At 45.6% G+C, this 27,300-nt stretch overlaps 1 pseudogene; it reads left to right on the top strand.

Annotated features, from left to right (window-relative positions):
* Positions 1-3,690: 3,690 nt before the first annotated feature.
* On the top strand, positions 3,691-24,467 carry LOC140478447 (alpha-1,4-N-acetylglucosaminyltransferase-like; annotated as a pseudogene).
* The last annotated feature ends 2,833 nt before the right edge of the window (positions 24,468-27,300 follow it).

Genomic DNA, 27,300 nt, shown 5'->3' with positions numbered 1-27,300 from the left:
TATCACTAATCCTTGTCATATTGTGCATTCTTTTTTGTTCAATCTAATACCTTAATATCTCTGGTGAACCATAGTTGGGTTACCCTCTTCCTAAAATGTTACTTTCTTACTGGAATCTTTGCTATGAATCATGAACTATTTTTGTAAACATCTGCCATTGTTCTTCAACCATCTTTGTTGCTAAACTCCTTTCCAGCTAGTCCTACACTCCAGCTAGTCCTACACTCTCCTGCATAGGGGAAACAACCTCAGTGAATCTACCCTGTCAAGTCCCCTCAGAATCTTATATATTCAATAAGGTTGCCTCTAACCTTTCTCCAATAAGTACAGGGACAACTGACTTGATGCTTCCTCATAGAAAATCAAGCTGATAAATAATTTCTAGACTCTTGCCAATGCGACTATATTGTTCCTTAAATGAGGGAGTCAAAATTGTTCAATGTATTCTGGTGTAATCTAATTTGTGTCTTGGTTTAGTTTTTGTGCCCAGAGCTGTGCCTAAGTTGCAGCAACATCTTTTAATTAAATTTATCTTTGAAATAGGCCAAATTTCCATTTGTTTTTCCTGTTACCTGCTGAACTTGTGCACTCGCTGTTTCTGTCCTATACACAAGGACCTGCAAATACATCCACATGCAGCTTTTATGTAGTCCTTCCCCATATAAACAATACACAGCTCTATGTTGTTCCTGCTAAAGTGCACAACCTCACATTTCCCCACATTAAATTCCATCTGTCAAGTTTTTGCCCACTCCGTTAGCTTGTCTGTATCCCTCTGTAGAGTCTATCTACCTTCCTCACCATTAGCCTTCTCATCTATCATAATGTCATCACAAACCTGGCTTTGTTTGTTCAAAACTGCTCACACAAGCCATTGATATATTCTGCAAAGAGTTGTGGCCAGAGCACTGGGGCCTGTGGTACTGCACTGCTCAGAGGTTTCCATCCTGAAAATGCCCCATATCCCAACTCTCTACCTTCTATTCGTTACCCAATCCTCTATCCAAGCTAACAGACCATTTCCAACACCGTGGGTTCTTATCGTCATAAGTAACCTAATGTGTGGTACCTTGTCAAATGCCTTCTGAATATCCAGTTATATTACATCTACTGCTTCTCCCTTATCTATCCTGCTTGTCACCTTCTGAAAAAGTTCTAGTAAGTTTGTCAGAAATGATTACCCTTTCATGAACCCATGTTGACTCTGCTTGATTTGTATTATTTATTTTGAAACACTCTGTTATTACATCCTTTGTGATAGATTCAAAGGTTTCCCCAACGACAGACATTTTGCCAACTGGCTTTTTTGTTCCATTCCCCTTTTAAATGGTGTTCCATTGGCAGTTTTCTAATTCCCTTGGACATTTCCAAAAGCTAATGCTTACAGTCATAGTCATAGAGTCATAAGATTATGGCCAGTGCATCCATTATCTCTGTGGGCACTTCCTTTAATATCGTAGGGTGCATTCCATCAGGTACAATGGCCTTTAGCTGCAGTAATTTCTCTAATACCATTCCTACTGACTGTTATTGTATTTATTTCCTCTGCCCCTTTTGACCCTTATGCCCCTTGATTAGTTGGCACTTTAGAAGCACAATGGAAAGTATTTATTCAACTTTCCTGCCACTTCCTGGCTCCCAACTATTATTCCCCAGCCTCACTCTCTAATGGGGCTTTTGTTCACTTTGGCTTCAATCTTCCTTTGCATAGATTGAAAGAAGCTCTTGCTGTCTATTTTGCTAATACTTGCTCATTTGCCTCCAAATGTTATCTTTCCCTCTTTATGTTTTTTTTTGGGTAATCATTTGATGCTTTTTAAAAATGTTTCCCATCCTCTATCTTACGATAAATTTTTGACATATTTTATGTTTTTTCTTATTTTGTTACGATCCTTAACTTCCCTGGTGAGCCATGATTGGTTGGAATTCTGGAGTTATTGGAGTTCCTTCTTGGAATTCTTCATCCTCATTCTGCACATGTTTGTTGTGAGCCATGAGCTATTTTGTTAAATTGTCTATCAACTGTCTTTTCTGTTAAAACCTTTCTCACTTCAGTCCTGCCAACTCAAACTTCATTCCTTAGTGATCATCCTTATTCAAATGGGAACTATTGTCCCCAACCAAGTTTTTCACTCTCAGTGTGAATGTTCAATTCCACCATGTCATAATCATTTCCTAAGGGATCTTTCGCTCTGAAGTCATTTCTGAACTCTGCCTTATTATGTATAACCAGATCTAAATTCGCCTGCTGTCTGAGTGGATTCACAATGTAATGTTTTAGCAGACTCTCCTGAATATACTCAATGAGTTCTCCCACTGGACACCACTGCCAATTTGCTTTTCCCAATCTACACAAAGATCAAAGTCACCTATGATTTGTCAGATACCTTCATTATCTCTTGAGTTATTTTCTGATCCACCAAATAGCCCATGTTATCAGGCCTGGAGACTACTCCGGCTTGTGTCTTCTTCATCATTTTATTCCTTATTTCCACGGATCCAAGGTTATTCCTTGCTATTGTGCTCATTCTACCTTGTACCAGCAAAGCTTTCAAACCATCCTTTCCTGCCTGTGTCCCTTCAAAAAGTTGCATCTTCCTGAATACTTCCTTCCCAGCTTTGATCTTGTTGTAGCCATGTCTTCATAATGATTACAAGAACATGTCAGCTATTCTTTATTTGTATCATTCATCCATTTATCTTGTTTCACAGATTATGTGCATTCAAGTAAAAAGCGATTAGTTTATCTTTTTCTGATTTTTTTCCCCTGTGTTGACACTATTTACTGCAGCCTCTCTAGTTTGTGTTTGCTGACCTTTCCTATCCCACTCTGGGTACTGTAACCCAAATAGCTGCCCTGCAATACTGCCAAATCCTCTTCCTTTGTAAGCCTACATTGCCCCTCTCCCAAACACTACCCCAGGGGTGGGGAACCTACGGCCTTAAGGCTGCATGCGGCCTTCTAGACCATTGTGTGTGGCCTTTTGAATGAATCCAAATTTTGCAGAACAAATTTTTTTTGTGAATATGTTTTGCGTCCTTTATTATTTTTATTTTAATCTTAAAATGAATGTATTTAAAATACCAGAGAGTAAAAGAAAATTTAATGAAATAATCCTCACAGACTGACCACCACAAATTAAAAACTTGGTAAGTCATAAGGGCTAAGACACCTGCTATGCTCATGATTTAGTTATTTTAGTTAGTTAGTACATTGTAGTTAGATTTTTACAAAATAACGTGAATTTTGAAAAATATATAATTGAATTTTCTTGGATGCGGCCTTATTAGATTACAACTAACATAATGCGGCCTTCCAACATGAAAAGGTTCCCCACCCCTGCCCTACCCCCTCTAATTAGTTCCATGCCCTATCTACAGCCCCAGTTTTATGAATCACCAGGACACTGCTCCCACATTTATGTGAAGCCAATTCCAGCAGACCAGCTCCATTCTACCCCAGTACTGTTGCCAGTGCACCATGATCTGGAAACCATTCCTCCCACACCAATCTTTGAGCCATACACTTAACTCCTTGACTTTATTTGCTCTTTCCCAGTTTGCCTCTGGCTCAGATAGTGACCCTGAGATTATTACCTTGGAAGTTTCTCTGTTTAATTGAACTCCAAACTGTTCAGAATCTTTCAGCACAACCTCCTTTCTCATTCTATGAATGTCCCTGGCACCAACATGGATGATGATAACTGGATCCCTCCCAGCCCCCTCCATGATCTTTTCCAGTCACGAGGTGATGTCCTTAACCCTGGCTCCGAGCAGGAACCACATCTTGAAGGATTCATGCTCACAATTACAGACAGGAGTATCTATCTTCCTGATTACACTGCTCCACCCTGATCCTGAAATTGATTTCATGATGTTGGGAGATAGAAAATTGGTAAAAATGTTCCTGTATACAAATTCAGGTTTATGGCAGTAAGCCTGACAATTTGACCAGTAATGGAATAGTTCCCCCAACCTCTGAAATGTTCTTTCACTAAGTACAAAAACACGATGATAACAATCTCGAAAAGACCTTTCATGTTGTTGCTTGTAAATCACAAGAGATCATACAAAACCTGTAAATACCCTCTAACTTCTCAACTGTCGAAAGCTTTCTGTGTGCATGCACTATTCGCACACTTTCAGGTTGTATTTCTGCCGTTAATGTGTGTTAAACCAGTAAGAACAGCTTCTCTCATATTTACCGGGAGAGAATTCAGCAAACATTAGCAACAGTTCATTTCACTGTATTTGATCAGGGTTAAAATTTGACAGAACTTTTCTGCAGCCTCACAGTCAGCTGATGTTTGCTCAGCTAACATCCTGAGCCAGACTTTGCGTGAAGTGGAAATCTTCCTCAGATTGCCCTTCTTATTGACAAAAGGAGACATTTGTAATTTTGAGCCAAGATTCCTCTCGGCACACCTTCAGATATACTGAGCTGTAATTCCATTTGGACAGTCAGAGGAAGGTATACCTCACCCTCTTTTCATAGCAGCAGCTGGCGTGTTCTGAAACAGAAAGGTCCAGACTCACAGGCAGCCACCTTGACATCCACAGCTCATCACCAAGTTAAATGGGACAGACTTCAAACAGACCATGCAGCTCAAGACTGGGTTTATGTGAGGCACTGTGAGCTATCAGCAGCAGCAGAATTGTATCCAGCACAACGTGCAACCTCATGGCCTGGCATATCCGCCACTTAACCATTACCATCAAGCCAGGGGATCAACCCTGGTTCAATGGAATGTGTAGAAGGGCATGGGCATCACCAGGACTACCTAAAAATTAGGTCTCACCATGATGAAGCTATCAAATAGGTCTACCAACATGCCAAACAGCATTAGCAGCAAGTGATAGATAGCACTAAACAATCTTGCAACTAATGGATCAGATTTATGCTCTACAAAGCGGCCACATCCAGTCGTGAATAGTGGTGGAAGGTTAAACAACTCACTGAATAAGGAGACTCCAAAAATATTTCCATCCAGGCAAACCCAGGACAGCAGTGCAAAAGATAAGGCTGAGACACTTATACAATCTTTAGGCAGAAGTGCTGATTAGATGGTCCATCTCGGCCTCCTCCAGTGATCCCCAGAATGACTGATAACATTGTTCAAAAAGTGTGACACTGGAAAAGCACAGCAGGTCAGGCAGCATCCAAGAAGCAGGGGAATTGTAATTTCGGGCATAAGCTCCTCATCAGGAATGTCACAGGAACATCCTCTTGAAGAGCTTATGCCAAAACATTGACACTCCTGCTCCTCAGATGCTGCCTGACCTGCTGTGCTTTTCCAGTGCCACACCATTTACCTCCAATCTCCAGCATCTGCAGTCCTCACTTCCTCCTGATGTCAGTGTTCAGCCAATCAGATTCACTCCACGTGATGACAACCATCATTTGGAGGCAATGAATACTGCAAAGGCTGTGGATCCTGACAACACTCCAGCAACAATACTGAAAGATTGTGCTCCAGAACTTGCCACTCCCCTCAGTTTGGGTTCTGCCATCTCCTGAATTCAGTCAAACATTGGCTCAAACATTGAAAGCAGAATTGCAGAAGAGAGGTGGAAGTGACAATCCTTGACATCAAGGCTGGAGTCAACCGATGGTAATATCAAGGAGCCCTCACACACCTGGAGTCAATGTATATCAAGGGGCAAACTCCCTGTTGGCTGGAAGCATATCTATTTGCTGTTGTTTGTTATGCCATTTCAGGTTTGCTTTTCATTTCCAAACTTAAAATGTTGCTTATGTAAATTCTAGACAATAATTTTATTCTGTTCCTGCAAACAGAAAATGTGGAGGATAAAAACAGCATTTTTTTTTAACCCCCACACTACCGCCTAACTGCAGAAGTGCTTATTTTTCCTCCCAGCACCCATGGTGTGTGTGTGTGTGCAGGTGTGAGACACAGTGAAGGACACAAGGTGCACAAATCTTTATTCCGTTTCCACCATCAGGAAGAAAAGAAACACCCCGAGTGACCAGTGACAAGCAGTGTCCTTCACATCAAAGGGCAATGCTGCGTGATCAAACTGTGAAGGGGAGGGTAGGGATTAAATCAAAACAGAGTTGGACGGGGAAATAATACACTCGATTAAAACAACATTTTTACTCTGTCTTTAATCATTCTTTTCACAAGAATCATTGATCAAACAACATTAATAAAGAAGATGTGTTAAATCTTTCATTATTTTCCCTCGCACTAGTATTTTCCATCACTGTATATTTATTTTTAAACCCCTCTTTGAATAAGATGTTATTAATAACAAATGAGTTTACAATCTTACTGGCAGTCTGGTCAGGTCACTGCTGAGAACACGGTGATTGTGAAACACCCACACCCAACCACAGAGTCCGGAATTATGTTTTTACAGAGCTCCAGTGAACTAAACCCTTCCCCACTGACCATCTGCAGCATTGAATCAGCAGCTAGACTAAACCCAAACAAACCAGTTTATTACTTCATGAAAGCATTCACTGGGAATGTATCTGCATATCGAGAACCTGAGTACAAAGGCATCCCTCTGCTTTCTTCATTCACGAATGTCATTGTCTTGGCCTTGAATCCTAAAGAATTGTTCAGGGACACGCCTTGGCTCGATGGTATGAGAAGGTAAGGAATTGTACAGAGCTAGCTGCTTGATTTTGTGGTTGATAAAAGCTGCAATTGGTTACCAATCTGTGTTTAAGTTCAAGATAAATTGAAGTGTGTCATATGACCATTACTTCAGTCTTTCAGTGAATATGGGTTGATATTATTAGAGACAAGTGAGGTGAAGCTTTAGATTGTTTTACTGGGAAGAAGATGCATCGTACTGGGAGTTTGAATCATTTTTGCAAAGTTATTGATTTCTACAGGAATCATCAAAAGTATATAAACTCCAAATTCAATAATACAGTATTGATGAAGAGTCACTGCATTTGAAATGTTAACTCTGCTTTCTTCCTACAGATGCTGCCAGACCTGCTGAACTTCACCATCAATTTCTGTTTTGGTTCCACATTAGCACTGAATTAGAGCCTGAATAGATGTTGATATCTGTCAGCGGGGAGCTAGGCTAGAGCTTTATATAAGAAAAGGCATTTTAGAACTCTCAGTCAGTAAAGAGTACAGTCAGTGCAGGGAGACTTCACCAGAGTGAGAGATTGGCTAAGTGAGTGTTTCTGGGAATTTGATTCAATCTATTGGGAAAGAGATGCTCTAAGTAAGGATTATTACTGAAAGAAGCAACATGTGGTGAGTGGAGAGTTTGGTGAAAGCTAGAAAGGAATTATTTATTTTTCTGCTACTTGTTTTTCAGTCTCAAGTATTTATTTTCCAATTACTGCAGCAAAACAAGCAAGTAAATCTGTAACTATTGTTTACAATTGTAAGTTTTATCAGTATTTTACTTATTGCATATTTCATCTATATTGTAACAATTTCTGGCTGTGCTAAAACATTTTGGGAGATGTAGGCTGTATGAATCATAAATAATTTAACAACGATTAATTAATTCACTCCCCTCTTAGAGATGGTAGATCATGTGATGTGTAGTGTTTGCTGAATGAGGGTTGTTTCTGAATATCGGGCTGTTCCAGGGCACACATATTTGAGGGATGGACTTGCTGCAGCAGGAATCTCAGTTCAGAATTTCTGAGCTGGAGGCACTGTGGCACATCAGGGAGGAGGACAGTGTATTCCAGGAGGTTCTCACACACATATGGACAGGCTCTTCAAATTTGGAGGCTGGTCAATGACAGAGAATATGACCATGGGTAACACATGTTGCCCCATAGGACAAGAGCCCAGGAGCCTTAACCTTTGTAATTGTCCAACCGGCTTGAGGTTTGCCTCTTGTTTGGATGAGAATGAAGAATGCAGGATGATGAGCTCAGTGGTCGTAGTACAGCAAGCCACTCAACTGAGGAATGTCAGAAGGAATGTGGGGGTGGTAGGGGATAACATAGTGAGGGGAACAGTGAAAGGGAGAGTCCAGGTGGCCTATGTTGTCTGCCTAAAAGCTGGTGTTATATTTCCGAGTCAGGATGGTGTGTGACTTGGAGGGGAAGCTGCAGGTTACATGCAACAAGCATGTGTTAGTCTTAGAGAAGGATAAGACTGTCAGCTCAATGTTCCAGCTTTCAGATGTTACAGGCAAGATACAGAGAGATGGAAAAGGGGTGAGGGAGGTGCATTACTGATTAAGGAGAATGTCACACCTATACTATCAGAATGGTATCTTGGAGGGCTCATCTAGCAAGGCATCGAGCATAGAACTCAGGAATAAGAAATGTGCAATCACTATGTAACCTTTGTTCCCCTTACTTATCAAGCACCTATTTACCTCTGTCTTCAATACACTCAATGATTTGGCCATCACAGCTTTCTGCAGTAAGGAGTTCTACAGATGCACCACTCTTGGGCTGAACAAATTCCTTCTCATTTCAGCACTAAAGGATCATCCCTTCACTTTGAGTCTGTGCCCTTGGGTGCTACCCTGTCCTCCGAGTCCCCATGTCCACTCTATCCAAGACTCTCAGTATTCTGTAAGCATCAAGCAGATTCTCCCTCATCCCTCTGACCTCTATTGAATACTGACTGCTGTTCATACGACAAACCCTTCATCCCCAGGATCAGTCTCGAAAACCTCCTCTGGAGTCCCTCCAGTGCTCGAACATCTATCCTTCAATACAGGGCCCAAAACTGCTCACTATATTCCTAATGCAGTCTGACCAGAGCCTCATACAGCATTCGCAGTATATCTCAGCTCTTAAATTCCAACACTCTTGAAATGAATGCTAACAGTCCTTCTGCATCATCCCAACACCCTCAAAACTATCTGCCCCTCCACCTATCTTTGCATCATCTAAAACCTTAGCATCAATGCCCTCAGTTCCTTCATTCAGATCTTTAAAACTGACCTCTGTGGAACTCCAGTCATCATTGGCTGCCATCCTGAAAGAGATTTCTTTATCCCACTCTACCTGCTGCCAGTCAGCCAATCCTCTATCCATGCCAGTACCTTGACACTAACACCATGGGTTCTTATCGTATTTAGCAACTTCCTGGGAGGCACTTTGTCAAAAACCTTCTCAAAATCCAAAGAGATCACGTCCACCGGCTCTGCTTTGTCAAATTTGATTATTATCGAGATTAGGAATGAGACTCCCAGATAGTATGTTGCCTCCCGGTTGCTGGGGTCATAGATGTCTCAGATCAAGTCTACAGGATTCTGAAGGGGGAGGGAGAACAGCCAGAAGTCACGCTACACATCAGAACCAATGACATCAGTAGGGAAAGGGATAAGGACCTGAAAAGAGAGCATGGGAAGTTAGTTTGGAAGCTAAATGGCAGGACAAGCAGAGTAGTAATCTGTGGATTGCTATCACTGCCACGGGCTCATAAGGCTAGGAACAGAGAGCGAGTGCAGCTGAACACGTGGCTACAGGGCTGGTGTAGGAGGAAGGGCTTCTGATATAGAATCAGAGAGTCATAGATGTACGGCAGGGAAATAGACCCTTCGCTCCAACTTGTCAATGCCAACTAGATATAATTGTACCAGCCTCCACCACTTCCTCTGGCAGCTCATTCCATACACATACCAACCTCTGCGTGAAAAAGTTATCCCTCAGGTCCCTTTTATACCTTTCCCCTCTCACCCTAAACCTATGCCCTCTAGTTCTGGATTCCCCGACCCCAGGGAAAAGACTTTGTCTATTTACCGTATCTCCATATCCCTCATGATTTTATAAACCTCTATAAGGTCACCCCTCAGCCTCCAAAGCTCCAGGGAAAACAGCCCCAGTCTATTCAACCTCTTCCTATAGCTCAAATCCTCCAACCTTGGCAGCATCCTTGTAAATCTTTTCTAAACCCTTTCAAGTTTCACAACATCCTTCCAATAGGAAGAGACCAGAATTCCAAAATGCAATATTCCAAAAGTGGCCTAATCAACATCCTGTACAGCCGCAACATGATCTCCCAACTCCCATACTCAATATTCTGACAATAAAGGAAAGCATACCAAACGCCTTCTTCACTATCCTATCTATCTGTGATTCTACTTTCAAGGAACTATGAACCTGCACTCCAAGGTGCCTTTGTTCAAAGACACTCCCTAGGATCTTACCATTAAGTGTATAAATCTTTTAGATTAGATTAGATTAGATTACTTACAGTGTGGAAACAGGCCCTTCGGCCCAACAAGTCCACACCGCCCCGCCGAAGCGTAACCCACCCATACCCCTACATCTACATTTACCCCTTACCTAACACTATGGGCAATTGAGCATGGCCAATTCACCTGGCCTGCACATTTTTGGACTGTGGGAGGAAACCGGAGCACCCGGAGGAAACCCACGCAGACACAGGGAGAACGTGCAAACTCCACACAGTTAGTCGCCTGAGGCGGGAATTGAACCCGGGTCTCAGGCGCTGTGAGGCAGCAGTGCTAACCACTTGTTAAGATTTGCTTTCCCAAAATGCAGCACCTTACAGTTATCTAAATTAAACTCTATCTGCCACTCGTCAGCCCATTGCCCATCTGGTCAAGTTCCTGCTGTAATCTGAGGTAACCATCTTCACTGTCCACTACACCTCCAATTTTGGTGTCATGTGCAAACTTACTAACTATATCTGTTATGCTCAGATCCAAATCATTTATATAACTGATGAAAAGTAGAGGGCCCAGCACCGACCCTTATGACATTCCAGTGGTCACAGGCCTCCAGTCTGAAAAGCAACCCTCCACCACCACCCGCTGTCTTCTACCTTTGAGCCAGTTCTGTATCCAAATGGCTAGTTCTCCCTGTATTCCATGAGATCTAACCTTACTAACCAGTCTCCCATGGGGAACCTTGTCGAATGCCTTACTAAAGTCCATATAGATCACATCTACTGCTCTGCCCTCATCAATCTTCTTTGTTACTTCTTCAAAAAACTTCAAAAATCATGTGAGACATGATTTCCCACACACAATGCCATGATGACTGTTCTTAATCCAAATACATGCGCATCCTGTCCCTCAGGAATCCCTCCAACAACTTGCCCACCACCAACATCAGGCTCACCAGTCTAGAGTTCCCTGGCTCGTCTTTACCACCTTTCTTAAACATGTAGATCATGCAGATACTTTCTGGGGAAGGTGGGACCTCGACAAAGAAGATGGTTTGCACCTGAACTGAAGGAGAGCCAATATCCTGAGCGAGAGGTTTGCTAGAGCTCTTTGGGAGGGTTTAAACTAGTTTGGCAAGGTGGTGGGAACCGAAGATATGGATCTGAGGATGGAGTAGCCAGTGAACAGCCAGATACAGCATGCAGAGACTCTGTGATGCAGGATAGAACAAAGTTTCAGTCAGTGTGATGGGTTGAAGTATGTCTATTTTAACACAAGAAGTCCCAGGAATAAGGGTGATGAATTTAGAGCATGGAACAGTACTTAGAACAATGATTATGGAGACTTGGATATCACAGGGGCAGGAATGGTTGTTGGGTGTTCCAAGGTTTCGATGTTTCAAAAGGAAGGGGTGGGTGGTAAAAGAGATGGGGGACTGGAATCGCTAATCAGGGATAGTATCACAGCTGCAGAAAGAGTGGTAGTCGAGGAGGGTTTGTCAATTGAGTCAGTTTGGGTGGAAGTCAGAAACAGGGAAGGAGCAGTCACTTTATTGGGAATTTTCTACAGATTTACACCCCATCCCCCAAAATCAACAGAGACAGGGAGGAGCAGATTGGGAGGCAGATTTTGGAAAGGTGCAGAAGTAACATGGGTGACTTTAACTTCCCTAATATTGATTGGAACCTCCTAAGTTCAAATAGTTTGGATGGAGCAGGTTTTGTCAGGTAAGTCCAGGAAGGATTCCTGATTTAATATCTAGGGAGTCCGACTACATGGGAGACTGTGTTAGATTTGGTGCTTGGCAATGAACCAGGTCAGGTGTCAGATGTCTCGGCTGAGAGTGATCACAACTCCCTGACCTTTACTATAGTCATGGAGAGGGATAGGAGCAGACGGTATGGGAAAGTATTTAATTAAGGAAGGGGAGAATTACAATGCTATTTAGACAGGAGCTGGGGCAGCTAAATTGGGAACAGACGTTCTCAGGGAAATGCACAACACAAATGTGGAGGCTGCTTCAAGAGCACTTGCTGCGACTGCTGGGTAGGTTTGTCCCACTCAGGCAAGGAAGGGATGGTAGGGTGAAGGAACCTTGGGTGACAAGGGATGTGGAGCATCTAGTCATGATGAAGAAGCAAGCTTACTTAAGGTTGAGGCGGCAAGGATCAGACAAGGATCTACAGTGTTACAAGGTAACCAGGAAGGAACTGAAGAATGGACTTGGGAGAGCTAGAAGGGGGCATGAAAAGGCTTTAGCGAGTAGGATTAAGGAAAACCCTAAGGCATTCTACACTTAAGTGAGAAACAAGGCGATGGCCAGAGTGAGGTTAGAGCTGATCAGGGACAGTGGAGGGAACTTGCATCTGGAGTCAGAGGAGGTAGGGGAGGTCCTTAATGAATACTTTGCTTCAATATTCACTACTAAGAGGGACCTCGACATTTGTGAGGACTGTGTGAAACAGGCTGATATGCTCGAACAGGTTGACGTTAAGCTGGAGGATGTGCTGTGCTGAAAATTTGAAAAACATAAGGATAAATAAGTTTCCTGGGCCACGACGAGATATGCACAAGATTCCTACAGGAAGAAAAGGATGAGATTGCTGTGCCTTTGGCGATCATCTTTGCATGCTCACTGTCCACTGAAGTTGTGCCAGATGATTGGAAGGTGGCAAATGTTATTCCTTTGTTCAAGAAAGGGAATCGGGACAATCCTGGGAATTACAGACCAGTCGGTCTTATGACTGTGGTGGGTAAATTATTGGAGAGGATTCTGAGAGACAGAATTTATGATTACTTGGAAAACCATAGTTTGATTAGAGATCATCAGCATGGCTTTGTGAGGGGAAGGTCATGCCTCACAAACCTTATTGAATTCTTTGAAGATGTGACAAAATACATTTATGAAGGTAGAGCAGTGGATATGGTATACATGGATTTTAGCAAGGCATTTGATAATGTTCTCCATGGTAGGCTCATTCAGAGAGTAAGGAGACTTGGGATTCGAGGAAATTTGGCTGCCTGGATACAGAATTGGCTGGCTCATAGAAGACAGAGGGTAGTAGTGAATGGAAAATATTTAGCCTGGAGCTCAGTGACGGTGGTGTTCCACAGGGATCTGTTTTAGAACCTCTGCTCTTCTTGATTTTTCTAAATGACTTAGATGAGGAAGTGGAAGGTGGGTTAGTAAGTTTTCTGATGACATGAAGGTTGGTGAAGTGGTGGATAGTGTGGAGGGCTGTTGCAGGTAGCAATGGAACATTGATAGGATGCAGGACTGGGCTGGTAAGTGGCAGATGGAGTTCAAGCTGGGAAAGTGTGAAGTGATTCATTTCAGCAGGTCATCTTTGAATACAGAATACAGGGTTAAAGGCAGGATTCTTGACAGTGCGGAGGAACAGAAGGATCTTGGGATCCAGGTACACAGATCCCTCAAAGTTGCCACCCAAGTTGATCGGGTTTTTAAGAAGGTGTATGTTGTGTTGGCTTTTATTAGCAGGGGGATTGAGTTTAAGAGCTGCAAGGTTATGCTGCAGCTCTATGGGCCCCTGGTTATACCACACTTGGAATTTTGTGTTCATTATAGGAATGATGTGGAAGCTTTAGAGAAGGTGCAGAGGAGAAGTTATGAGGAAAGGTTGAGAGAGCAAGGATTTTTCTCATTGGAACAAAGAAGGATGAGAGGTGACTTAATAGATGTGTACAAGATGATGAGAGGCATAGATAGAGAGGCTATCCAGAGACTTTTTCCCAGGGCAGAAATATCTATCACAAGGGGGCATAATTTTAACGTTATTGGAAGAAGGTTTAGAGGAGATGTCAGAAGTTGTTTTTATTTACACTGAGAGTGGTAGATGCATGAAATACACTGCCAGCAGTGGTAGCAAAGTCAGGGAAATGTAAGCGACTCTTGGATAGGCACGTGGGTGATAGTACAATGAGGGTATGTAGCTTAATTTGATCTTTGAGTGGGATAAAAGGCCAGCACAACATCGAGGGCCGAAGTGTTTGTACTGTGCTGTACTGTTCTATGTTCTCTGTTCTATGTTCAATTGCAATGCTGTTCCATTTGATTCTAGTACTTCCCCCCAAACTGCAGGGTGAATTCTATCATGTTATGGTCATTGCCCCTTCGGGGTTACTACCTTAATCTTCCTAATCAGGCCTGCCTCATTACACATCACCAAATCCAGAATTGCCTGATCCTCTAGTGGTCTCTATCACAAACTACTCCAATAAAAACTGTCTAGTAGACATTCCATAAATTCCCTTCCATTCCTAACCTGATTTTCTCAGTCCACATTTACATTGAAATCCTCCATGATTATTTTAATAGTGCCTTTTCCATCTCCTGATTCATTTGATCCCTCACGTTCTGACTCCTGATAGGAGGCCTGTACATAATTCCCATAGTGACCATTTCTCTTTTGCAGTTCTTTAACTCTAGCCCTACAGATTCCATGCCTACTGATTGTACGTCATTTCTTGGTATCACAAACAAGGCACACTTTCTCCCCAACCAATCCTCCCACCTCCTTGGCTGTCTGCCTGTCCTTATTATAGAAAATGTATCCCCTTGCAGTCCACAACACCAAGTTACATCTGGGCTACAAGCTCATATACCTTGCTTCGTATATTGCACGTATTTAAGGACAACATGACTATCCCCTTCTCATCATTGTCGCCTTTACCTGTTGTGCATGAAGTTAGATTCCTGACCTTTCCATACTCTCTGTCCTATTACCTGTTCTGGAAATTTTAATAACCGCCACTGAGAGTTTCTCATCTTTAACATTTACTATAACTTTCTATATAACTGAACTCACCCCTACCTATTTACTTCAAGCCCTATTCACACCCCTGCTTATGTGATTTGGCAGGAATTTCCAAGGTAACACTTGTTGGTAAAATAAACAAAGGCACGGCTTATGCAATTAAATGTCGGGTCTTAGGTAATGTTGTAGATCAGAAAGACCTTGGAGTTCAGGTACATAATTTTTTGATGGAGTGCTTAAGAAGACATCTAGTGCATTTGCCTTCATTGCTCAGAGTTTTGAGTACAGGAGTTGGGACATTATGTTGAGGTTGTATAGGATGTTGGGGATGCCTCTTCTGGAATATTGTGCTCACTTCTGGTCTCCCTGTTATAGGAAGGATATTCCTAAACTGGGGAGAGGTCAAGAGAGATTTACCAACATGTTGCCTGGAACGGCGGGTTTGAGTTGTGAGGCGAGATAGGCTGGAAATTTTTTCACTGGAGCTCAGGAGGTCACGAGGTGACCTTATGCAGGTCGATAAAGTCATGAGGCATATAGATAAGGTGAATGGCAAGTGTCTTTTCCCTCAGGTGGAGGATTTCAAGACTCGGGGCATATCTTTAAGGTGAAAGGAGAAAGATTTTTAAAATGCAGGAAGGGCAAATTTGTTCCACAAGAGAGTAGCTCATGTGTTGAATGAACTTCCAGAGGAAGTGATGGATGTGGGTACAGTTGCAAAGTTCAAAAAATATTTCATTAAGGAAACAAATAGGAACTGTTTGGAGGATATGGGCCCTGCACAGGAAGCTGGGACTAGTTTAGTTTTGGTTTATGGTCAGCAGGGACTGGTTTGACCAAAGGGTCTGTTTCCATTCTGTATGACTCTATGGCTGTGGGCCCAGCATGATTCAGGTGGAGCCCATTCCGTCGGAACACCTCCCTTCTTTCCCAGTGCTGGTGAAAATGGCCCATGAAACTGAACCCATTTCTCCCACATGTTTCCTTCTTTAATCTTGTTGACCCTGTGCCAGTTAGCTTGTGGGTCAGGTACTGAACTGGAGGTTACTATCTTTGAAGTTCTGTATTTTAATTTAGCCCCTAGCTGTTCATATATCCTCAGCAGAACCTCTTTCCTCTTTCTACGTTTATAGTTGATACCCATGTGCACCACAACAACTGGATATTTCCTCTCCCACTCCAAGTTCCTCTGCAGCCCAACTGAAATATCCTGAACCCGGGCACCAGACTCGCTACACAGCCTTTGGAACTCTCGATCCTGGCCCTGGAGAGCAGTATCTATTCCCCTGACTATACTATCACTGATTACAACTACATTTCTCTTTTCTCCCCCATCTTGAATGACTCCTCATTCTTACCCACACAGGGAGCAAGAATCTCCAACCTGTTTGACAAGTAGCACCTTTAGCACCACCTCCTGGATCCTTCTCACTTGAAGTCACACTCTCCTGTACCTGATCACTGAGCATATTCGAGGTAGTTAATCTAAGGGGGTGTGACTGCGTCCTGAAACAGTGTCCAGGTTACTCTCCCAATTCCTGATGAGTCACTGTATTTGAGGCTCAGACCCCAGCTCATCTTTCGTTTTAATTTCAAAAATATACTTTATTCATAAAAATATTTTGATGATCTGTACAATTGGTCATGCCATACATAACTGCCGCCGCGACATTAACCGCCTCAACCTCTCCACCCCTCTCACCCACTCCAACCTCTCACCCTCACAACGTGCAGCCCTCCACTCCCTCCGTTCCAACCCCAACCTCACTATCAAACCAGCAGACAAGGGAGGCGCGGTGGTAGTTTGGCGCACCGATCTTTACACCGCTGAGGCTAAACGCCAGCTCGCGGACACCTCCTCCTACTGCCCCCTTGACCGTGACCCCACCTCCCACCACCAAACCATCATCTCCCAGACCATCCATAACCTCATCACCTCAGGTGATCTCCCATCCACCGCCTCCAACCTCATAGTCCCACAACCCCGCACCGCCCGTTTCTACCTCCTGCCCAAAATCCACAAACCTGACTGCCCCTGGCCGACCCATTGCCTCAACCTGCTCCTGCCCCACCGAACACATCTCTGCATACCTCAACACGGTCCTGTCCCCCTTAGTCCAAGAACTCCCCACCTACGTTCGGGACACCACCCACGCCCTCCACCTTCTCCATGATTTTCGCTTCCCCGGTCCCCAACGCCTTATCTTCACCATGGACATCCAGTCCCTGTACACCTCCATCCCCCATCACAAAGCACTCAAAGCCCTCCGCTTCTTCCCTTCCCGCTGTACCAACCAGTACCCTTCCACTGACGCCCTCTTTTGACTGATTGAACTGGTCCTCACTCTGAACAACTTCTCTTTCCAATCCTCCCACTTCCTCCAAACCAAAGAAGTAGCCATGGGCACCCGTATGGGCCCCAGCTATGCCTGCCTCTTCGTAGGATATGTGGAACAGTTCATCTTCCACAGCTACACTGGCCCCACCCCCCACCTTTTCCTCCGCTACATCGATGACTGTATCGGCGCTGCCTCGTGCTCCCACGAGGAGGTTGAACTGTTCATCCACTTTACTAACACCTTCCACCCCGACCTCAAATTTACCTGGACCATCTCAGACTCCTCCCTCCCCTTCCTCGACCTCTCCATTTCTATCTCGGACAACCGAATCAACGCGGACATTTACTATAAACCGACCGACTCCCACAGCTACCCAGACTACACATCCCCCCGCCCTGCCCCCTGAAAAAATGCTATCCCATATTCCCAATTCCTTCGTCTCCGCCGCATCTGCTCCCAGGAGGACCAGTTCCAATACCAAACAACCCATATGGCCTCCTTCTTCAAAGACCGCAATTTCCCCCAGACGTGATCGACGATGCCCTCCACCACATCTCCTCCATTTCCCGCTCCTCAGCCCTTGAGCCCCACCCCTCCAATCGCCACCATTACAGAACCCCACTGGTCCTCACCTACCACCCCACCAACCTCCATATACATCGTATCATCCATCGTCATTTCCGCCACCTCCAAACGGACCCCACCACCAAGGATATATTTCCCTCCCCTCCCCTATCAGCGTTCCAAAAAGACCACTCCCTTCGTCAGATCCAGACCCACCACCAACCCAACCTCCACTCCTAGCATCTTCCCCTGCAACCGCAAGAAAGGCAAAACTTACGCCCACACCTCCCCCCTCACTTCCCTCCAAGGCCCCAAGGGATCCTTCCATATCCACCACAAATTCACCTGCACCTCCACACACATCATTTACTGCATCCATTGCACCCGATGTGGCCTCCTCTATATTGGGAAGACAGGCCGCCTACTTGCGGAACGTTTCAGAGAACACCTCTGGGACACCCAGACCAACCAACCCAACTACCCTGTGGCTCAACACTTCAACTCCCCCTCCCACTCCACCAAGGACATGCAGGTCCTTGGACTGCTCCATCACCAGACCATGGCAACACGACGGCTGGAGGAAGAGCGCCTCATCTTCCGCCTAGGAACCCTCCAACCACAAGGGATGAACTCAGATTTCTCCAGCTTCCTCATTTCCCCTCCCCCCCCACCTTGTCTCAGTCCCAACCCTCGGACTCAGTACCAACTTCCTAACTTGCAATCTTCTTCCTGACCTCTCCGGCCCCACCCCCACTCCGGCCTATCACCCTCACCTTAACCTCCTTCCACCTATCGTATTTCCAACGCCCCTCCCCCAAGTCCCTCCTCCCTACCTTTTATCTTAGCCTGCTTGGTACACTTTCCTCATTCCTGAAGAAGGGCTTATGCCCGAAACGTCGATTCTCCTGCTCCTTCGATGCTGCATGACCTGCTGCGCTTTTCCAGCAACACATTTTCAGCTCTGATCTCCAGCATCTGCAGTCCTCACTTTCTCCATGCCATACATACATAAACATTCCATTTCTTTACACACAGAGATCGCGTAATCATTCATATATACAGGTCTGTACGTTTGCTATCCATATATTTAGCTGAGGCATAAGTGGAGCCCACTTACTGCGTCGGACCCCTGTGCTTAGGCAGGCAGATGTTACACGGTGGTCTTTCCCCACCCCGCCTTGGCGGCAGCTGCCCCAAGCTTCAGCGTGTCCCTCAACACGTAGTCCTGGACCTTGGAATGTGCCAGTCTGCAACACTCAGTCGGGGTCAACTCCTTCAGCTGGAAGATCAACAGGTTTCGGACAGACCAAAGAGCATCTTTCACCGAGTTGATGACCCTCCAGGAACAGTTGGTGTTCGTCTCGGTGTGCGTCCCAGGGAACAGACCGTAGAGCACGGAGTCCCGCGTCACGGCGCTGCTCGGGACGAACCTCGACAAACAAACACCACTGCATTCCTCTCCAGACTTCCTTTGCAAAGGGACATTCCAGAAGGAGGTGTGTGACAGTCTCGTTCCCTCTCACGGCTGCTACGAGGGCAGCGTGCGGTGCGGCAGAGAGTCCGGGCGTGCATAAAGGATCTCACAGGCAGAGCCCTTCTCACCACCAGCCAAGCCATGTCTTGGTGGCTTGTTGGAAAGTTCTGGCGATGAGGCATTCTGCCAAATGGCTTTGACAGTCTGCTCAGGGAACCGCTCGACAGGATCCGCCCTCTCCTTTTCCCGAAGGGTCTCAAGGACACTACGTGCTGACCACTTCCTGATGGACTTGTGGTCAAAGGTGTTTTTCTTCATAAATTTCCACGAAGGACAGGTGACACGGAACGTTCCAACTACTCGGAGTGTTCCGCGGCAACAAGGCCAGGCCCATCCTTTGCAACACCGGGGACAGGTAGAACCTCAATACTTAGTGACACTTGGTGTTTGCGTACCGGGGATCCACGCACAGCTTGATGCAGCCACGCACAAAGGTGGCCATCAGGGTGAGGGTGGCATTGGGTGTGTTTTTTCCCCTGTTGCCAAGATTTTTATACATCGAGTCCCTTCGGACCCTGGCCATCTTTGATCTCCATATAAACTGGAAGATGGCCCGGGTGACTCCAACGGCACCGGTTCTGGGAATAGGCCAGGCCTGTGCCACATATAACAACACTGGCAGTTGATGACCAAGTTTTTACCCACGATGGAGAGCGACCGTAGCTTCCATCTGCCCAGTTTTTTAGATTGCTCCTTAGATTACTTACAGTATGGAAACAGGCCCTTCGGCCTAATAAGTCCACACCGACCCGCCGAAGCATAACTCACCCAGACTCATTCTCCTACATTTACCACTTCACCTAACAGTACGGGCAATTTAGCATGGCCAATTCACCTAACCTGCACATTTTTGGATTGTGGGAGGAAACCGAAGCACCCGGAGGAAACCCACGCAGACACAGGGAGAATGTGCAAACTCCACACCGAGAGTCGCCTGAGGTGGGAATTGAACCCGGATCTCTGGCGCTGTGAGGCAGCAGTGCTAACCTCTGTGCCACCGTGCCGCCCACTTTGCTGATACGCTCTTCCCAAGACTTGGCGCACACCCCAGCTCCCCCGAACCAAATACCCAGCACCTTCAGGTGGTCAGTCCTGATGGTGAAGGGGATCCAGGATTGGTCGACCCAGTTCCTGAAGAGCATGGCCTCGCACTTGTCTCGGTTGACCTTGGGCCCCAAGGCCCTTACGAACTGCTAACATATGCAAATCAGTCTGTGCAAGGACAGCGGATCCGAGCAGAAAATGGTGACATCATCCATGTACAGGGAGGCCTTAACCTGTAGGCCCTTGCTGCCAGGAACAGTCATCCCTCTCAGGCTTGCATCCTTCCTGATGGACTCGGCAAATACAGCACACAAACAAGGCAGGAAAGAGAGGGCCGCCCTGACTCGAGATCTGGCTGGGAAGCTATCTGATTCCCACCCATTGATTGATACTGCACTGACAATGTTGGTGTAGAGCAGTCTGATCCAATTGCAGATTCCCTCCCCAAAGCCCATTTTGGAGAGAACATTTCTCATATAGCCTGTGATAGCCTGTCAAAGGCTTTCTTCTGGTCCAGGCTGATGAGGCAGGTGTCCAAACCCCTGTCCTGCATGTAGGCGATCGTATCCGTGAGGAGTAAGAGACTCTCAGCGATCTGCCTGCCCGGTGCAGTACAGGTTTGGTCAGGGTGGGTTACCAATCCCAAAGAAGACCTGACTCAGATGCCAAGATTTTGTCATCCACGTTCAATAGTGAGATTTGTCTTCAATTTCTGATTTCCTCCCTCTCCCTTCCACTTGTAGATGAGGGTGATGATGCCTTTCCTCATGGATTCACTCATGGTACCTGCCCGAAGCATACTGACATGCACCTCCAGCAGGTCCTGGCCAATCAAGTCCCACAGAGCGGAATAGAGCTCGATCGGTAAGCCGTCACTTCCGGGAGTTTTATTCTTTTCGAAGGACTCGAGGGCCTTGGTCAGCTCGTCCAGAGATAGCAGCTGGTCCAGCCTCTCCCGTGTTCTGTCATGTAAGACCTCTGTGATAGAGGACAGGAATGATTGGGAGGCCGCGCTGTCAGTCGGCTTCGTGTCATACAGACTGGCATAGAAGGATTTGCTGATCCTCATGACGTCAGCCTGAGGTGACGTTACCAAGCCATCTACTTTCTTCAGGCTGCTGAGCACGGAGCTCTCTTTGTGCACCTTCTGGAAGAAGAAACGTGAGCACGTCTCGTCCTGCTCCACCGAGCGGACCCTGGACCGGAAGATTATCCTGGAGGCCTCTGAGGCAAAGAGCGAGGCTTGCTGGCCCTTCACCTCCTGGAGGTCCTCCGTGACTTCGACCCCCATCGTCTGCAGCAGGAGCAGGTTCTGCATTCTTTCCTGGAGCTGGAACAGTTTTTCCTGCCTCTCTCTCGCCTCCTGAACACCTTTGAGGATGAAGAACCTCTTGATGTTCCCTTTTACTGTTTCCCACCAGTCCGCTGGGGACTCAAAGAGGGGCTTCACGGTCCTCCAACCTGCGTAATCCCTCTTGAGCTCCTCAATGTTTCCCGGGGTCAACAGCTTTGTGTTCAGCTTCCATGTTCCCTTACCAGCCCGCTGCTCGTCCTGTAGGTGACAGTCGGCCAGCAGGAGGCAGTGGTCAGAGAAGAACACTGGCTTGACGTCGGTGGATCTGACCGAGAGCGTTCGGGACACAAACAGGTAATCTATCCTTGAGTGGATAGACCCGTCTGCCCGTGACCAGGTGTATCTACGCTGCGCTCTGTCTGCAGGGGTGCTGAAGACGTCGTACAGCTTGGCATCTTTTACCGTGTCCATCAGGGCTCTGGACGTGGCGTCCAGTTTACTGTCCCCCCCCCCCCCCCCCGCTGGATCGTCCATCTGCATCAATGATACAGTTGAAGTCTCCAGCCAAAATGACCGGCCTGGACGTAGCCAGCAACAGTGGAAGCTGCTGCAGGACGGCCAACCGTTCACTCTTACCCACTGGGGCATACACATTAATCAGTCTCAGGGGAGTGTTTCTGTGCATGACATCGGTGACGAGGAGGTGCCCGCCCACCACCTCCTTAACCTCAGAGATGGTGAAGTTGCCTCCTCACAACAGGATACCCAGGCCGGAGGTGCGGCTGTTGTTGCCCCCTGACCAAACCGACGGCCCATGGACCCACAAGCTCGACCACCTCCTGTAGCTGCTGAGGTGCGGTATCCCACACTCCTGCAGAAACAGGACATTCGTTAGGACCTGTAGGCCCAGCCTATGAATTGGAGGAGGTCAATTTGGAATGGAAATGAGGAGACATTTCTTCAGTGACAGAGTGGTGGGCCTGTGGAATTCATTGCCACGGAGCTCAGTGAAGGCTGAGACATTAAATGTCTTCAAGGCAGAGATTGATAAGTTCTTGAACTTGCAAGGAATTAAGGGCTATGGGGAGAGTGCGGGTGAGTGGAGTTGAAATGCCCATCAGCCATGATTAAATGGAGAATGGACTCAATGGGCCGAATGGCCTTGCTTCCACTCCTATGTCTTATGATATTATGGTCTAACAGGGAACCCTGGCCGACAGATCTCAACAGGAGCATCAAGGGCTCTGCTTACTCTCGGAGCTGGCTCTGTGCTAGCTGGGTCAGTGTCATGTACAATATACATGTAAATAAAGGGTTACTTGGTGACAGGATGCTGGCCTTCATGGAGATATTTCACCTGTGAACTACCAAACTTTGACCAGGAACTTCCTTTGGCTTCTACAGTCCGTTTAAACAGATAATTAAACAATTCTTAAATGCTTAAATAATGGACGATTATGGAGTATTTGTTTTTCTGAGCTCTGATTTTTGCAGGTTGTGGAGTGCATCACAAGGTAAAAATTGATCCTCAAATGACCATGATATTATTTGTTTCCTTGCAGCACTAATAAATTGCTGCCAGAAAAAAATTAGAACAGAACTCCCTGTTTAGCAACATTTGTCATTTGTTTGTTTCAACAAATTGTCTTTTGAACAACACATATGTTCTGATTTAGAAAAAAAAACAGGAGTGTCAAACATCCAGCTCAGTCTGAGTTCTGGCTCTGAGGATGCTGGATCAGTGTCCAGTACACTCCATGTGGAAATGAAGGGTGACTTGGTGGTGGGATACTGCCCTCTGTGGTGTTATTTCATTGTGAGGTTAAAAAAAAGCAAGCAAAAAGCAGCTCTTCCTCTCTGCACTGAATTCTCACACCGCCCCCAAATTCCACAAACTATATACTCACTCGAGCAGTGTCTCACTGCAAATGTGATCTCTCCTTCCTCACTGTGCTAAGCTTACTGGGATTGAAGGCAAATTACTGACATGGCTGGGAATTTGTCTGAATTACAGGCAACAGAACATCGGGATAATGGGTGATAATAACTCAAACTGGCAAGATATGACCAGGGGGCATCCCACAGGATCTGTGATAGGGCCTCAATTATTCATATTATTAATGATTTGGGTCATGGCATAGAAAATCATATGTCCAGCATTTAGATGGAAGGGTGATGTAAAATCCTGAAACTCTAAATGATTAATTTCACTCTGTTTTTTAGGTGGATCCCAGCAAGGAAAGACATTGGTACCATGTCCTCTCTGATGGCAGTCAGATAGCCTTGCTGTGGAAGTACAGGGGCATCTATCTGGACACGGATATCATTTCACTCAGTCCTTGGAATTCTAAAACTTAATCCATGCAGAATCAGGATAGTCTGCTAATAATGCAGCTTTGGGATTTAACCGCTCTCATTCCTTCATCGAGAGTTGCTTAAGGGGTTTTGTTGAGAAGTACATTGGAGCAGTTTGGGACCAACAGGGTCCTAGACTGATGACCCAGATGTTGAAGAAATGGTGTAGAACTGACAATCTTCAAAACCTCTTCAACAAAGAATGCAATGAGATCCTGTACTTGTCCGACAACTGGTTCTGCCCAGTTCCATATGGTAACTGGGGGAGATACTTTAAAAAAAAATACATGTAACAAGAACAATGATGAGATTGAAAAAGAATTCTCAAAGACAAGTGGAGTTCATGTCTGGCATTATATGATTGGTAATCAGAAAGTTAAATCAAAGGAAGTCATTCTTTCGTGGAATATTTCTTTAGTAAATATGATCCAAGCACAGATGAAACTCTCCTGAAATGATGTTTATTTGAGTGTGGATTTGCATATTTGTATTGATTGCTAATTACTACAAAAATCATTGCCAACCAAATCAATCATGGTGGCTGATACTATGAGGCTCCATTTGATCTCATCTCATTGTATCTTCATCTGTATCTTTCTACTGTCTGTGAGGCTGCTGGGTAATGGTAAGGAAGGGGAGATGTGGGATTCAGCCTCTTGTTTTACCTTTTATCCTCCTCCCCTCCCTTAATAACACTTCCCTTCCAACAATGATGCTTATAGTGTGTCTTTGTCCCCTTCCCTGAGGTCTAATAATATAATCAAAACCTCATCATTCAAGATTGTCTAATTCTGTTTCACTGTTGATCTACTGGGTCTTTATTTTGCCACAATACCATTATTACTGACATTGCGAAGTTTAAACGATTGAATGATTAACTTTCTTCAGTACAGGGACACACAGTGTCATTGGGACCAGACTGTACACTATATAAGGAATGACAGTGAGCTTTGACACTGACAGATATTCCTCAGTCACATCATAGAATTATACATTCCATATGATGTGGAAGCAGGCCATTCAGCCCATTGAGTCCACACTGATCTTCCAAATATTCCACTCAGACCCACTCATCCTTGCATTTCCCATGACTAATCCACCTACCTGGCACATCCTTGGATACTATAGGCAATCTAGCATTGCCAATCCATCTGACCTGCACATCTTTGGACCGTGGGAGGAAACTGGAGCACCCGGAGGAAATCTGTGCAGACTTGGGGAGATTGTGCAAACTCCATACAGTCACCCAAAACTGGAATTAAACATGAGTCCCTGGCACTATGGGGCAGCAGTGCTGACCACTGAGTCATCATGCCATCCTTCTGCATAGTTCTTTTGTAACGTACTAATTACCACACGTTCTGGACAAAGACTGTAAACTGATTTCATTGTCCTTCCTGTCAGTAACCTGTCATTCGTATTTGCAGGAGTTTGTTTATGTAATTAGATTAGATTAGATGGTTAGATTACTAACAGTGTGGAAACTGGCCCTTTGGCCCAACAAATTCACACCGGCCCTCCAAAGAGCAACCCACCCAGACCCATTCCCCTACATTGACCCCTTCACCTAACACTACAGGCAATTAGTGTGGCCAATTCACCTAACCCATACATTTTTGGACAGTGGGAGGAAACTGGAGCACCCGGAGGAAACCCACGCAGATACGGGGAGAATGTGCAACCTCCACACAGACACTTGCCTGAGGCGGGAATTGAACCCGGGTCTTTGATACAGTGAGGCTGCAGTGCGAACCACTGTGCCACTGTGCCGTGAGAATAATCTGCTGAACGTCTGTAAGAATTTTACCATTGCGCTGAGAGGCAAATAAGATTGCAGATACTAGAATCCAACATAGATAGGCAGGAGGGTGGAAGAACAGAACATGTCAGGCAGGATCGGGGGAGGAGGAGTCAATGTTTTGTGTATAACCCTTCTTTAGGAATGGAGGTGGAGATAGGGGGAGCTACAGGTAAAGGGGGGAAGTTGTTGGGTGGGGAGAGAGGTGGAGTGGTGAGGTCGTGATGGGTGAATACAGGTGGTGGTTACCACCTGTTTGGTTTTGTGGGAGGCTGTTTGGCTTTAGGCTGCCCAGGCAGGAGGTAAAGTGTTATTCCTCCAATTTGTGTTCTGATTCACTGTGGCAATGGAGGAGGCCAAGGATGGACATATCGGAGAGGGAGATTGAAATGGGAAGCCACGCTGGCTGAGATGCTAAGTGAAATGTTCCCTTAAATTAAGCTCAGTCTCACCGATGCAGAGAAGACAAATTGGGAGCACTTGATGCAGTAAACTAGATCAGAGGAGAAGGTGAACCTCTGTTACGTCCAGAAAGGGCTGTTTGTGGCCCTGGTTGGAGGTGTGGGGGGTTTGTGTGCTAGCTGGTTTTGTATCTTTGATGTTTGCAGGGGACAGTACCGGGGAGGGGATTGGTGGGGAGTGTAGTGTAAACCAATGAGTGGCAAAGGAAATGGTCATTTAGGAAAGCAGAGAGAGATGGGGAGGGGAAGATGTTCTGTATGATGAGCTCTAATTGGAGTTAGTGGAAATGTTTGACGATGATACGTTGGATTTGGAGGCTGGTGAGGGCAAAGAGGACCCTATCTTTATTATGGGTTTGGAGAGGGGGTTAGGTTTAGAGCAGTGGAGCGGTGAATGGAGGAAGTGCAGTGGAAGGCTGTCTAGATGACAGAGAGGGGAGAGAATGTTGTTTCAAATAGGTGGATGTTTGGGAGTGGAACATCTCCTCATCAGAGCAGATGTGACAGGAACGGAGGAATTGGGAGAATGGAATGGAGTTTTTGCAGGATGCAGGGTGGGAGGAGGCATTGTCCAGTTAGTTATGGGAGTCTGTGGGTTTATAGTAAATGTCAGTTTGTAAGCTGTCACCTGAGATGGAAATGGAGAGGTCACAAAGGGGGAGGGAGGTTTCCAAGATGGACCAAGTGAATTTGTGGGTGGGTTGGAAGTTGTGGGCAAAGCCGATGAACTACTCCAGTTCAGCCTGAGTGCAAAATGCAGCACTGATGTAATCAGCGATATAATGATAGAGGAGTTTGGGAACAGTACTGGTGTATATGCTGAAGAAGGACAGTTTGACGTAGCTGACAAAGAAGCAGACATAGCTAGGGCCTATCTGAGTACCCAGGGCCACCTCTGGATTTGGAGGGAATGGGAAGAGTTGAAGGAAAGGTTATTAAGGGTGCGAACTAGTGCGGCGAGGTGGAGGGGGGGTATTGGTAGGGGGTGATTGGATTGGTCTGAGGGAGAGGAAGAAGCTGAGGGACTGAAGG

This window comes from Chiloscyllium punctatum, chromosome 6 (genome assembly GCF_047496795.1).
Source record: "Chiloscyllium punctatum isolate Juve2018m chromosome 6, sChiPun1.3, whole genome shotgun sequence".
Taxonomy (NCBI): domain Eukaryota; kingdom Metazoa; phylum Chordata; class Chondrichthyes; order Orectolobiformes; family Hemiscylliidae; genus Chiloscyllium; species Chiloscyllium punctatum.
The sequence above is the reverse complement of the archived record's forward strand: the minus strand, read 5'-3'. Positions and strand labels throughout refer to the sequence as shown.